General features: G+C 43.5%; 1 long non-coding RNA gene across 1 annotated transcript; it reads right to left on the bottom strand.

Annotated features, from left to right (window-relative positions):
- Positions 1-11,896: 11,896 nt before the first annotated feature.
- Positions 11,897-12,784, bottom strand: LOC138645867 (uncharacterized). The gene is made up of 3 exons (XR_011314786.1): positions 12,739-12,784; positions 12,312-12,392; positions 11,897-11,987 (listed from the first exon to the last, which is right to left on the bottom strand). It is a non-coding gene; the product is annotated as an uncharacterized lncRNA (long non-coding RNA).
- Positions 12,785-16,017: the final 3,233 nt, after the last annotated feature.

Below are 16,017 nucleotides of genomic sequence, written 5' to 3'. Positions count from 1 at the left end.
TAGGACTCTGAATTGATGTGTTTTCCACTTGAAATGTTACGTGGCTGCTGCGGTGTCTTGGGCATAGAGCCCGTGTGGACTATTCAGGTACCCAGGCCTTCTGGCTACCTAAGGGAACATTCCTAGCTTACCACACAGCAGACCTCCTACAGTTAACCATTTAATTACCCTATGTTAGTAATTATACTACACATAATAAAAAGAAAGCGTGCTGTCCGCAAGGCACAAGCAGAATCGAGTGTACTGACAACATCTACTTCCTTATGTCAAGTATGTGGGCGAACCTTTGGGGCCCGGATTGGCCTCATCGGCCACCTCCGGACCCATAAGTTTTTTATTCTCTTTTTATCCTGAAGTCATAGTCATCTTCGACCAGGAAGGACGAACATCATCAATATAGTGCCCCCCATCTAGTAGCCAAAATAGCAACTTCACTTTCCTTATTATAGTGAGTACAACAGTAAATCAACTACACCTTATAAACAGTTCATAAAGTGGTAATACACTGATTTGTGTAGCAGTACTAATGAGGAATAGAGGTAATACACATGTTCGTGTAGCAGTACCAATTTCCAGCAATATTAAGTGACATATCAAAGAACAACATTAACTATTGCTTATACAATATCTTGTACACAAATGAATATAACCATAACATAACGGTACCGGGATGTCAGGTACGTCATGCATAGCCCATCCCCCTACAGGAGCACGGAACCATAATTTCGAACAAGTGGGTCTTCTTTGATGCCCTTCTTTGCAGTTAATTCCTCCACCCTTTCCTTCTTTTGCTCACAATTCTCACAAGCTTACCATTTTGCTTGAGTACTTCTTTGTTTTATTTCACTCCCACTTATACATGTTATCATGCACACCTTCCTTTTTTCCCCTCCTTGTTCTGGTCTGGCCTGTCATGCCATGTCGTGGTCAGTTTCCTACTGTGCATCCAATCAACTTTTGCTGCTTGATCTGTGCTGTTCTGCTTCCTCACATCATGCTTGCAATCATATTATTTATGCGTTACCGCCACATTTCACAACTGGAATCTATCTTTACTGAAGATTCTAATTTGCACACGCTATTTTAAGTAGCCTCTAATATCCCTCTATTAACTATTCTAGACAAAACATTTGTAAAACGCACATTGGATTTGTTCCTGGGTGGATGAACATTTGTATCTTTTTGATCTTGGCTATGTAGCCTTTTGATCCCTTCATATAAATTCTATCTTTCACGGCATTTTGATGTACCGTATTTATCTCTCAACACTTTTTACAATTAGCATTAATTTCTTTCACACTCATTATTGATGTTTCTTTTTTCATGTATCAAGCTATGTAAATGTTGTTACATATTTATTGTGATTATTTAACCTTTTGCTTCTTTTGTGTCTACTTTGAAGCATTCTCTCATTGCCTTCTGTGTACTGCATATATACACAGCTGCCTCTTTGTGACTTTGTCACTTGACTCAAAGTCCTATTCACGCATCCATGTGCATTTCTTATGTCTGATATTCCCATGGATTTTTATTATGTGTTTGATTTGATTTTTGTGAATAATATTTGGATTTATACTATGTCTATACATTTGCTTGCCATCTTTGCTTTTGAATAATGCACAAATAAAGAAAATGCAGATCTTTGTAACATTTACTTAAAACTTGATTATATGAAAATAATTATATATTTCAATATGAGTCGTAATTTAACATAATGCAAGATCTATATTTTATAATTAAATGTGAAAAAAAATCATTCCTCAGTTAAATAATACATCCCGCTGCTTGCTACGACTATTCTACTGATACTAAAGTGAATAAAAGCAGCTATACTGACACTGTGTTAAGGGTTGAAGATCTGTCTGAGTCTGAGCACTAGGTGGTGTCAGAAACCCTAAAACCATAGTAAAGTACATGACTCAAATCCAAACACTTGTATGGTTAGCTTTTTATTCATAAAGAAAACATTTTATTGCTGTTTCTTTATAGTCTTTTTTTTTCTAGCAAATATAATTCCCCCCGCTACTCACACTGAATTGTTTTTGGTCTATAATCGTTATAAGACATCAATCATATACTGTATAGACGAACATAATGCAGTTGCAGAGGTACCATATATAATACTGTGCAAAAGGTTAAGTGAGTTGTGATAAAAATACTGTAAAGTAGAAATCCTTAAAAAATAGAACTGTTAATACCGTATATACTCGAGTATAAGCCGACCCAAGTATAAGCCGACCCCCCTAATTTTGCAACAAAAAAATGTGAAAACTAATTGACTTGAGTATAAGGCTAGGGTGGAAAATGCAGCAGCTACAGGTAAATGTTAAAAATAAAAATAGATACCAATAAAAGTAAAATTAATTGAGACATCAGTAGGTTAAGTGTTTTTGAATATCCATATTGAATCAAGAGCCCCATATAATGCTCCATACAGTTCATTATGGCCCCTTAAGATGCTCCATATAGAAATATGAACAAGGAGTACGCAAGGAGCATAAAGTTAATCAAAAATAGAGTAAGAACGCTTTATTAAATTACATATATTAATGCAACATGCAAGTAATAACAATACGATAGTATCAAAAGATATAGTGCTCAAGGATGGTTAAAACAAAGCATGAGTGGACATCCCCGGTGTGCACCGCCTGTGGGGCCAATTTGCAAACAAATGGTTAAAGTGTACTGCTATAGGTGCATGCATATAACTGCACCAGTGAATAAACAGTGTCCAGTGGCATAAAGGAGAAGATTTTTGGACGTAGCAGCACTTACCAGCACAAGGCACCAGGACAGTGCACACCGGGTGGGATCCACCAACGCAACCCCCGACGCGCATTTCTCCCATGAGTCAATTAGCTTTATCAAGGGGAGATAACACTGGATGAGTATGGCAGGTTTAAATAATGCCGGCACACCACCATGTGCCCGATCACCTGCTGAGACCCAGCCAATGAACGCGGCATATACGGCGCATGCGCGTGTCCAATACCAAGTGCCGTGTCACAGAAGACGTCATGCATTGCGGGGGTGCCTGGGAAAGATAAACCCAGAATGCACGCGCGATGCGGAAGCGACGCCGCTGCGACGGGGAACAGGGGAAGAGACACGGCGCATGCGTGCTACCGCAGTGAGCCAGCTCCGGATTAAGGGACCTCCCACAGATGGAACCACCATGTTGTTTACTATGCCACATGTGGATGCGCTCTGATCTATATCGGACTAACATCTAGGGAGTTAGGGGTACGTGTCCGTGAACTTGTTAGGGACATACGGGCAGCAAGGACTCTTGACAATGCCTCTGCTCTGAAGACCATTCCCCGCCACTTTAAACAATTTCACGACTGTGATGCGGGGACTCTCCAGATCAGGGGCATCGAGAGTATCCACCTTGGGACTAGAGGTGGCAACTATAAAAAGGTTCTTGCCCAGCGTGAGGCGGGCTGGATCGTTCGTGTTGACACTATGGCACCTAAAGGACTAAATGAGTCCCTCAGTTTCTCCTCTTTCCTCTAAAATATTATGGGTTTCTTATTAGTGCCCTGGTGTGATGTCTGGTGGTCCACCAGACCTATAACATTATCGCCTGTTCCTTCCTTTTTTATTCTTTTTTCTCATATGATGCGTCTTCTGTGTTTGTTCATCCTTTGCCCCTTCATCTTTTAAATCTCCCCCTTGAGTGGGCACCCACCCAGGGATCTCCCCCTTTTTTTGTTATGGTTTTAATATATGTTTTTATTTTCATCTAATTACTTTTGTATGTGTTTTTTAGCCATATTCCATCTGAGGATTGAGTTACTGGCATCCACCATATATTTTTTGATCATTATTGGCCGGAACGGACCTCCCTCTCAAACATCTTGAGGATACCACCTCTTCATTTTCCAACATATACCTTACTGACCACTTAATTTCTATGTGTATTGCGGCATATATTGTTTTAATTAATTATTTAATTATATGATTCTACTGATTTATATACCAGTTTATATCTGCCGCCTGCATATGTTATGTAACATCTTACTGTACATTTGTTCGGTATGTCGGTTCATGAGATTGGTGCATTTGTATATATTGCTCTAACTGTATTTTCCTATTGATTTTGTACCATCTCACATCTGCCGTTTGCATATGTCATGTAACATCTTACCGCACACTTGTTCGGCATGTCGGCATATGGGTTTGTATCCATCTTTTGTAGATGTCGGTATCTGTTGGTGGTTCCATCTTTGGGAGGTCCCTTAATCCGGAGCTGGCTCACTGCGGTAGCGCGCATGCGCCGTGTCTCTTCCCCTGTTCCCCATCGCAGCGGCATCGCTTTCGCATCGCGCGTGCATTCTGGGTTTATCTTTCCCAGGCGCCCCCGCGATGCATGACGCCTTCTGTGATGCGGCACTTGGTATTGGACACGTGCATGCGCCGTATATGCCGCATTCATTGGCAGGTGACCGGTCACATGGTGGTGTGCCGGCATTATTTAAACCTGCCATACTAATCCAGTGTTATCTACCCTTGATAAAGCTAATTGACTCGTGGGCGAAACGCGCATCGGGGGTTGCATTGGTGGAACCCACCCGGTGTGCCCTGTCCTGGTACCTTGTGCTGGTAAGTGCTGCTACGTCCAAAAATCTTCTCCTTTATGCTACTGGGCACTGTTGATTCACTGGTGCAGTTATTTGCATGCACCTATAGCAGTACACTTTAACCATTTGTTTGCACATTGGCCCCACAGGCGGTGCACACCGGGGATGTCCACTCATGCTTTGTTTTAACCATCCTTGAGCACTATATCTTTTGATACTATCGTATTGTTATTACTTGCATGTTGCATTAATATATGTAATTTAATAAAGCGTTCTTACTCTATTTTTGATTACCTTTATGCTCCTTGAGTACTCCTTGTTCATAAATCTTATGGAGTTGCCTTGCACAGGCGTGTACTATGGAGGACAGAGAATGAACTTCAATCCAATATTGCAGCCAGCATGCAGCCAGCGGGTAAGGAAAGGGTGAATCAAAAACCCCAAAACCCCGCCTCCATGGCTGAAGATTGTTCCCTCCAAATTCAGGTGACAGTGTCCCTTTAATATTGGTGTAGCAGTCAATTGGTCAGTCCCAATCAGTGACTGATAGCTATCCCTGTATGTACAGAAAGGCTGTAAAACACTCATTATGACGACCCCTTTGTGTGTAAAGTGAGAATGATCAGGGATTTTTAAAAATAAAATTCAATTTATACAATACATGAATTTGTTCAGTTACTTGTGTTGCATAATATACCGCTCAAATATTGTACCTGTTTTTTCAAACTGACAGGTACCTGAAGGTTTTATCTGCACATAAATGGGTAAAATTGCTATGTGTTTGTAAAAATGATCAACTTTGCAATTTTAATTTTATTAAAAATCATTTCCATTCTCAAGAATTGATAATTTTTTAAGTTAATTGTTTTAATAACTGTGGCTCAGTGTACTGGCCACTGCTGTCGCAGAGCACTGATCTAAAGCTGGTTGGATCACTGGAGCACAGGACATGGCCAATTTTAGTGTTTCTCACCATCACTCCATGTCACTGATCTGAACTGTCCATGCTGCTTGACTCAACTTTCAATGTTCAGGAACACCACCCCTGGTAGAAAGGAAGCTGTGTGTCAAATGTTTGGTGTGCTCCCGAATGTGAAACCTTAGAATATCCCTTTAATATATAATGTATGTGCATATATAAATACACCCCCTTTGAAAAGCAAGATTTGAATTACCACCTCACTGTACACAAGAACATAGAAATTAAGGGGACCTCATAGCAGAAGTACTATTTGGAACCCAAAAAAAGATAACATTCAGTGCGGGTCACAGGAGAGCATTTCTCACAACTTTGTTGTACTTGCAAATTAATTTTGATCCAATTGAAGCCCCTTAGTGATACCCCGTTCATTGCCTTAATAAAGTATGATGCCCACAAAGGTGCTCCCGAATCACAGTATGATACCACTACAGTGAATTCCTGGACAGTATCCTCAACACGCACAGCATGATGGACCTACAGAATCCCACCTGCAAAGTATAACATCCCCACAGTAACCTCAGCACAATGTGATGCCCTCACAGGGACCTAAACACTGTATGATGGCCCTCCCACACAGTATGATGGCCCCGACACAGCCCTACAAATTATTTAATGGCCCCCTGCACAGCCTTCAATACAAAATAATGACCCTCCATAAAGTAGAATGGTGCTCTATACATTAATGGCTCCCACAACCCTCCACACAATATGATAGCCTTCATATAGTATAAATGTCCCAACACAACGCTCCATATAGTATGATAAACCCCAAACAACTCTCTACACTGTATAATGGCCCCCAAACAGTATAATAGCCCTCACCAGCCCTTCAAACAATAATAATGCCCCCACACAATCCTCCATTCAGTATGAACCCCAGACAACCCTGCACACTGTATATTGGCCTCCATACAGTATGATGACCCCAACACACCGTATATACTCATGTATAAATATACCAAACAAAACAGATGATACTAAGGTCCATATTATTAAAGAATTAAAGAAGGAAGGGGCGGACGCGCATTTACTGGATTGAGGACTGTGCCACGGATTGCCGATAATGACTGCTGCTTTGTAATATTAATTGTAATTTGATTTATGGGAGATTTAAATGATTATACAGCGTGATCTGGCATTTCTTGTGGGCATAGTGGAGGGGAGATACGACAAAATGTACCCTATGCCAGGGGTGTCAAACTGCATTCCTCGAGGGCAACAAACCATGCATGTTTTCAAGATTCCCTTAGCTTTGCACAAGGTGCTGTAATCATTATGTGTGTAGGTGATTAAATTATCACCTGTGCAGTACAAGGAAATCCTGAAAACATAACCTGTTTGCAGCCCTTGAGGATTGCAGTTTGACACCCCTGCCCTATGTGATATGATTTATACACTTTGGAGCACGGGTTGCTCAAGTTAGGGTCTATAATATAATATCCCATTGCCACATGTCCAGTTTCTTGCGTGGCCTATTTTCTGCACAATATTGTGTGTGACAATTTTTGTATACGTTTGTCCCCTATAACCTGAGTTTATTGTATTTTAACAATGAAGTTTTGTAATTTTTTAATAATATGGACCATAATATCATCTGTTTTGTTTGGTATGTTTATATGATATATGATGATAGGTCATAATAGTCCGAATATTTTTACACATGGTTCCCATAATTATCTATGGTGAACATTTGTAACATGTGTAATTGTTATATAATATATTACTATATACTCATGTATAAGCCAAGTTTTTTTGTGCTGAAAATGCCCCCTTGGCTTATTCATGAGTCATTGTCCCAGTTTACAGTGGGGAGTAGGAGCGGCGGAGCAGTGGGTCACAGAAGGCAGGAGCTGGCAGCTGCGGCTAAAGCCTGTTCCCACTGCTAAAGATAAATGAATGTTCACTGCACTGGCAATGAATATACATTTCTCTGATAGTGGCGCACTGTTACAGCCGCAATCACTGGCTTCCATCAGCTGCTGGGCTATCACAGATGCACGCTTATTCAGGTAGTGAATATTCACCTCTCTCCACTCCCATAGGCATGGAGAGAGGTGAGTATTCATTACCTTAATGAGCAGGGACACATGATCACTCGGCCGCAGGAGCTGATGGCACCGGAATGAGATGCTGAGATGGTGCGCAGGGAAGGTAAGTAGGATTTTTTTATGCTTTTCTCATGGTGGCCACACATGCAAGGATAGGGATGAGGAACCATGCATACAATGATGGGGATAAGGAGTCAAGCAAACAAGGATGGTGATAAGGAGCCATGCAGACAAGGATGGGGATAAGGAGCCATGCATACAAGGATAGGAATAAGGAGCCATGCATACAAGGATGGGAATAAGGAGCCGTGCATGCAAGGATGGGGATGAGGAGCCATGCATACCAGAATAGGGATTAGGGGACAATGCATACCCGGCTTATACTCAAGTCAATAAGTTTTCCTAGTTTTTTAGGCAAAATTAGGTGCCTATGCTTATACTCGAGTAAAGATAGAAAGGGGCGCACCAATATATAATGTCACAGTCACCATCAAGGGGTGCAATACTTAGTCTATAAATAGAACAGGACAAACGAAAAGAGAAAGGGTAGACTAAAAATAGTATGCACAACCCAAAATATAGAGACAATCGGTAGTACCATAAAGCAAAACACCTTTATTAAACACCTCAAAAAACATGTTAAAAACATTTAAAAACAAATGTACAAATCCCTATACCCACCATATCCCATAATAAATGACAATCCCATAATACAATAGGAAAACAGTAATATCCTACCCTAGATGCACCTAGTCACATATGCTCTCCTGCAAAAATGTGCCTAAACAGGCCGCAAAGGACTCGACCACAATATGTCAGTATCCACTGCTAATAACCAAAAAATGAAACATCCATGCAATACATGGTCCTGAGATTGGAATGTGATAGCATGCTATATAACAGCTGTGGATACAACCTGTCCTGCGTCAATTCTGGTATATGGAGATGCAGCAATGTCAAAGGACACAGAGCACCACAAGGGTTAAATCCACATAGAGCCAGTGAACATAACAGCCCCAAAATGGCCCTGAGGTAGGAGAAGGATAAGGTGGGAGCGCACCCCACGCGTATCGCTGCCTCCGCAGCTTCGTCAGGGGAAGTGAAACTAAAGGTGCAACAGTGTGTGCTTAAATAATAAATCCAATAAGGTACTGTATATACTCGAGTATAAGCCGAGATTTTCAGCCCATTTTTTTGGGCTGAAAGTCCCCCTCTCGGCTTATACTCGAGTCATATACCCGGGTGTCAGCAGGGGAGGGGGAGCGGGGGCTGTGTAGTTATACTTACCTGCTCCCATCGCGGTCCCTGCAGTCCCTGGCTTCTCCGGCGCTGCAGATTCTTCCTGCACTGAGCGGTCACATGGCACCGCTCATTACAGAAATGAATAGGCAGCTCCACCCCCATAGGGGAGGAGCCGCATATTCATTGCTGTAAATGATCGGTGCCATGTGACCGCTCAATTACAGGAAGAAGCTGCAGCGCCGGAGAAGCCAGGGACTGCAGGGACCGCGCCGCAGCAGGTAAGGGGAGCGCAGCGCTATAATTACCTGCTCCTCGCTCCGGCTCCGTCTGCAGCGTCCTCTAGCAATGACGCTCAGGTTAGAGGGCGCTGTGACGTAGTCAGTGCGCGCCCTCTGCTGAGCGTCAGTGCTGGAGACGGAGCCGCAGAGGAGCAGGTAATTATTGAAAGCGCCGGCGTCCTGAGAAGAGAGGTGAGTATGTGATTTTTTTTTTTTTTTATGGCAGCACCAGCAGCATTCTAAGGAGCACCTATGGGGCCATAAAGGTGCAGAGCATATAAGGGGCACAGCATTATAAGGAGCACCTATGGGGCCATAAAGGTGCAGAGCATATAAGGGGCACAGCATTATAAGGAGCACCTATGGGGCCATAAAGGTGCAGAGCATATAAGGGGCACAGCATTATAAGGAGCACCTATGGGGCCATAAAGGTGCAGAGCATATATGGGGCACAGCATTATAAGGAGCACCTATGGGGCCATAATCAAAGGTGCAGAGCATATATGGGGCACAGCATTATAAGGAGCACCTATGGGGCCATAATCAAAGGTGCAGAGCATATATGGGGCACAGCATTATAAGGAGCACCTATGGGGCCATAAAGGTGCAGAGCATATATGGGGCACAGCATTATAAGGAGCACCTATGGGGCCATAAAGGTGCAGAGCATATATGGGGCACAGCATTATAAGGAGCACCTATGGGGCCATAAAGGTGCAGAGCATATGTGGGGCACAGCATTATAAGGAGCACCTATGGGGCCATAAAGGTGCAGAGCATATATGGGGCACAGCATTATAAGGAGCATCTATGGGGCCATAAAGGTGCAGAGCATATGTGGGGCACAGCATTATAAGGAGCACCTATGGGGCCATAAAGGTGCAGAGCATATATGGGGCACAGCATTATAAGGAGCACCTATGGGGCCATAAAGGTGCAGAGCATATATGGGGCACAGCATTATAAGGAGCACCTATGGGGCCATAAAGGTGCAGAGCATATATGGGGCACAGCATTATAAGGAGCACCTATGGGGCCATAAAGGTGCAGAGCATATATGGGGCACAGCATTATAAGGAGCACCTATGGGGCCATAAAGGTGCAGAGCATATATGGGGCACAGCATTATAAGGAGCACCTATGGGGCCATAAAGGTGCAGAGCATATATGGGGCACAGCATTATAAGGAGCACCTATGGGGCCATAAAGGTGCAGAGCATAAATGGGGCACAGCATTATAAGGAGCACCTATGGGGCCATAAAGGTGCAGAGCATATATGGGGCACAGCATTATAAGGAGCACCTATGGGGCCATAATCAAAGGTGCAGAGCATATATGGCACAGCATTATAAGGAGCATCTATGGGGCCATAATCAACGGTGCAGTGCATATATGGGGCACAGCATTATAAGGAGCACCTATGGGGCCATAAAGGTGCAGAGCATATATGGGGCACAGCATTATAAGGAGCACCTATGGGGCCATAATCAAAGGTGCAGAGCATATATGGCACAGCATTATAAGGAGCATCTATGGGGCCATAATCAACGGTGCAGAGCATTCTATATAGCACAGTTGTATATGGAGCATCTATGGGGCAATAATGAACGGTATGGAGCATCTATTTTTATTTTTGAAATTCACCGGTAAATGCTGCATTTTCTACCCTAGGCTTATACTCGAGTCAATAAGTTTTCCCAGTTTTTTGTGGCAAAATTAGGGGGGTCGGCTTATACTCGGGTCGGCTTATACTCGAGTATATACGGTAAATTGCATACCGGTGTGGGAGAGAGAGAGAGAGGTAAAAGCCGGCGACGCCATGACGACAGGAACACAATCATAATGAACGGCAATCCTAGAGCGTCCAAAGGGTCACATGCGCACGCGCAAACCGCGGTATCCGATAGGACCACGTTGCGCACGCGCCGTGCCAGCCGGCTAGATGGACACGTCATAGGACACAGGGCAAAGAGAAATGGAATAAAGCCCGAGGACCGGACTAAGCTAGCGAGGCCGGCTAGATGGACACGTCATGGGACACAGAGCAGAGGGGGTGGGATAAGGACCAAAAAGCCAGAGAGGGGGGAAGGGAGGGGAAAAAAAAAAAAACACAACAGGTAAAAAGAGGGCAGAGTGAGCATGTTGCAGCAAGACACAGAGGCACAAGATATCCACCCGCAGAATACCGGGAGATATCACAATCATAGACATATACTAGTAATTAAAGGCAAAACCGCCAAAGGACACAAAAAGACAGGGCATATAAAGCCACCCAGAAAACCTGAAAGGGAGAAAGGAATATTATTATTGTTGGCAAGTGCACAGGTATAAGTGCACGTAAACACCTTTACAGCAACCATATACAGTATATAACAATATCAGGCAAAAAACACACACATATATAAATATAAATATAAACAGACTGATGTCCCTTGAGTCCGTAAGTATATGTACGAGTATTCTCTCAATGCCGCTATGTAGACGTTTCCGGTCCCCAGCTTATAGTCCCATAGTCGATGAGGCCGACACCATCCAGATCTATACGAGAGAAAGCACTCTTCATCACAAGCCCCTTCCGACTTGCCAATCTCAAATGCGCATCCGAGCCCATGGTCCATAATAGGAATTTGCCATAGAATCCGCATTATAGCTGTGAGAGCAAAATCTCTTCTGCATAAGATGTCCTTCCATTTGCCATAATGGCATACCGCACATCCACCCTCCAGGGTCCACTTCATTATCTAATATGTCAAAGACCTCTGCATCCATGTTGGTCCCCACAGTAAGCTTGTAATATCCATATCCCAATTTCCAGGGATGATCATCACCCTTTTGGGTGCGTCCTCAGCCTTCCTGAATGGAGACAAATGCAAAATTAGATATGGGCACCAAATCCGAAGGGAACCAAATCAGACGTCCCAGAAACTAAAAATACCCCAATGAATCTACGCGCCAACTATCCTAGGAACCCCGTGAAGAGCAATTCCTCATTTAGGCCCATGGGTGCGACCGCCTGAAGATCGAAAATCCACCTGGACTCAGCACGCAAGAGATAGTTAGATATATTGCCACCCCTTTTGCCACAGGAAACCCTCTGTAACCCCACAACTTGCAAATCAATGGGCGAACCCCTATGTTTCAGCAAGAAATGCGCCGCCACAGGAGTCAAGATTTTACCTTTGCCTTGGTCCGTAGCCGCCAGGCGTATGGTTGATACGTGTTTTTGAAACCTCTTACGTAGTTCTTGGGATGTTTGCCCTACATAGATCATATTACAAGGGCAAATTAGCACATAAATAACATTTCTGCTCCTGCAGTTGATGTAAGCCTTTAACGCATGTCTGCTGGAGTTCGTGGGGTGTGTAAATATGTCCCGGGTAGGCGTCATAAAGGGGCAGACATTACATTCCCCACAGGGGAATGATCCCTTGAGGACTATACCCCTATTAAGTTTGACCGTGGGCCTAGAAAAATGGCTCCTGGTCAACAACTGCCTCAGATTCGGGGCTCTTCTAGATGTCAATAACGGCCTATTGCTGATGATTTGTGTGGTTTGCATATCTGTTTGCAAGATCGGCCAATGTCTAGTGAGGATGTGTCTTACCTGCCCCCAGCTGTCATTATAGTCCGTGATGAACCTCGTCTGCGATTCTCGGGAATGACCCACAGGAATCAAAAGTGAGGCCTGATCATGTTGTCTTGCTCACTGGAAAGCCGTGGCAACCACTCGTTTGGGATAACTCCTCTGTCTGAAGTGGTCCGTCAGATCCCGAGCTCGCATCAGAAAGTCTTGATCCCGAGTGCAATTACGTCTAATGCGTAAAAATTGTCCCGTCGGGACGCCCACCTTCGTGTGCCAAGGGTGAAAACTGTTGAACTCCAAAAGAGCGTTAGTAGCAGTGGGCTTCCGGAAAAGGTCCGTGGCCAACTTGTTCCCTTGTACGAAAATTCTCAGATCCAGAAAGCTAGTCGAACTGTTGGAAATAGAGTGGGTTAAAAAGATATTATGGGGGTTGGAATTGAGGCTGTGGATGAAATCAGTACAACCCTCCCTGCTGCCCGACCAAATAAAGAATAAGTCATCGATATAGCGATACCAATTCCGGACATGATGTTGATATGCCAGGGATGGGTACACAAACACCTCCTCTCACCAACCTAAGAAGATGTTTGCGTAGGTTGGTGCACATTTCGCCCCTATTGCCACTCCAGCTGTCTGTAAATAAAATGTTCTGTCAAACAAAAAATAGTTGTGATGAAGAACAAATTTCAGCAGATCCAACAGAAAAGAATCATGCCCCCGATCCGAGTGTGACAGTTTGTCTAGGCAAAAAGTAACCGCATGCAGGCCATCACTATGCTTGATGTTGGAGTACAAAGACTCCACATCACAAGTTACCAGGTAGAATTCTCCCGGCAGTTCTATCCGTCCACAGACCTCAATAAAATGGGCAGAATCCCTTATAAAGGAGGGCAAGGCCGTGACTATTGGCTGGAAGAAGAAGTCCAAATACTCACTTGCCCGCTCGCAGATACTCCCAATGCTAGAAACAATCGGCCTTCCTGGTGGTTTCTTCTCGTCTTTATGTATCTTCGGCAACATATAAAATGTTGCCGTGACCGGATGTTCCACCCATAAATATTTTTTCTCTTGAGGCGAGATAATGCCGAAACTTAGCGTCCTGCAGAGTAAAGAGTCAAATTTAGACGCAAACACTGCCGTGGGATCTGAAGGTAATTTTTGATAGCATCTGGGGTTAGTGAGCTGTCTATTGGCCTCCTCTAAATATGCTTCAATTGACCACAGCACAACGTTGCCCCCCTTATCCGCCTCTTTAATCACAAATTCCTTGTTGCTTTGTAAGTCCCGCAAGGCCCGTTTTTCGGCAAGATTAAGGCTAGAGGATCTACCCACCTGTGTTGGCATTGCCAGAATGTCTCGTTTCACCAGCTCAAAGAATATCTTGATTGCGGGTACCAAGGAAAAGGAAGGCGTTTTAAGGGATCTATTTCTGCCAGGGAACTTTCTTCTGGTACACCCTGATTCGTTTTCCTCCAGTAGGGCTAGTAGATCTTGAAAGGCTTGGCGCTCATCCTCAGGTATTGATTGTAGAATATCCAGTTTTTTGTAGATAACCTGAAATGTGAGGTTCCTACAAAACAAATAGAGGTCCTTAACTAAAGTAAATTTGTCGGCCGTATGTGTGGGAGCAAAAGTTAAACCCCTCTTCAGGACGGCAAGTTCCACCGCAGTAAGTTCATATTTAGAAAGATTTATTACCTGGAGGGTAGATGTAGAGGCTCCAGAGGTCTGTTCCGTATCAGGGGGGGAGGAGGCTTGATTTATTTCCGTCTGGTTGAGTATTTGTGGGGGTAAGTCGGATTGTGGTCCCTGTAGCGCGTTATGCGTTTTCTTGTTCCCCCTCCGTCTCCTCCCATGCCTGGTCCGTGGTCTACCTCGCTTCCGGTGGAAGATAAAAAATCATCACTAGAGCTTTCTTCACCACGAGGTAGAGAGGTGGATATTGTAGCTGCTGTCACAGAACCATGGCCATAGGTTCTAGTACGGCGTGGGTTACCCCTGTGCGTCCATCTATACACTGCATTTTTCTCAAAATCAGTCCTGTCCCTAAGAAGTTTTTTACGCTTCCTGCTCGTCACCTCTACCTCATATTTGTCCAAGGTCTCTTTAAGTGTGGTCTTGAAGGTATGCACCTGTGTCCCTTCAAATGTGTTCAATTTGTTTCCAATTCTTTAATGGAGGTCTTGGTCGCCATAAACAGGTCTCTGTCATGCTCCAATAATAGGTTGATAAGTATATTTGAACAGCGTGTAAGACCCTGTTCCCAAATCTGTTTAAATGATCCTGAGGGTTCCCAAGCTGGAAATATGGAGACCCTCAAACCACGAGGTATCAAACCTAATTTCAAATACTCTTCTAGATTCCTCATGTTCCACCAGAGTCTAATCCCTGTCTTATGTGCCCTCATCAATTCTGAGCACACATTGGAAAAACCTGATTCTGACTCAACAGCAACCGATCCAGAAAGATCAAACACATTGGATGGTTTGGCTAGCCAGGCCGCCTCCCTAGCCTCCCAATCCATCACCCTAAACCCGAGTATGCAAAAACCAATATGAAAAAAAAAAATATATATATATATATAATAATATATAAATTACGCAAAAATATGCGTGTGCTGCTCCCAAAGAACACCCCGGGACACGGGGCAACAACTAGCACAAGAGTAAAGATAGAAAGGGGCGCACCAATATATAATGTCACAGTCACCATCAAGGGGTGCAATACTTAGTCTATAAATAGAACAGGACAAACGAAAAGAGAAAGGGTAGACTAAAAATAGTATGCACAACCCAAAATATAGAGACAATCGGTAATACCATAAAGCAAAACACCTTTATTAAACACCTCAAAAAACATGTTAAAAACAAATAAAAAATATTGTGGTCGAGTCCTTTGCGGCCTGTTAAAAACAAATAAAAAATATTGTGGTCGAGTCCTTTGCGGCCTGTTTAGGCACATTTTTGCAGGAGAGCATATGTGACTAGGTGCATCTAGGGTAGGATATTACTGTTTTCCTATTGTATTATGGGATTGTCATTTATTATGGGATATGGTGGGTATAGGGATTTGTACATTTGTTTTTAAATGTTTTTAACATGTTTTTTGAGGTGTTCTCTTTTCGTTTGTCCTATGCTTATACTCGGGTCGGCTTATACTCGAGTATATTCGGTAACCTTTCAAATAGTATTGTGGGCCCAACATAGCCCTCCAAGTAGTACAATGGGTCCCACATAGCACTCCAAATACTATAATGGCCCCACATAGCGCTCCACATAGTATAATGTCCCCCATATAGCC

This window comes from Ranitomeya imitator, chromosome 7, assembly GCF_032444005.1.
Source record: "Ranitomeya imitator isolate aRanImi1 chromosome 7, aRanImi1.pri, whole genome shotgun sequence".
In the NCBI taxonomy this organism is placed as follows: Eukaryota; Metazoa; Chordata; class Amphibia; order Anura; family Dendrobatidae; genus Ranitomeya; species Ranitomeya imitator.
Note: the sequence above shows the minus strand (reverse complement) of the source record. Positions and strands in the feature narration are given on the sequence as shown.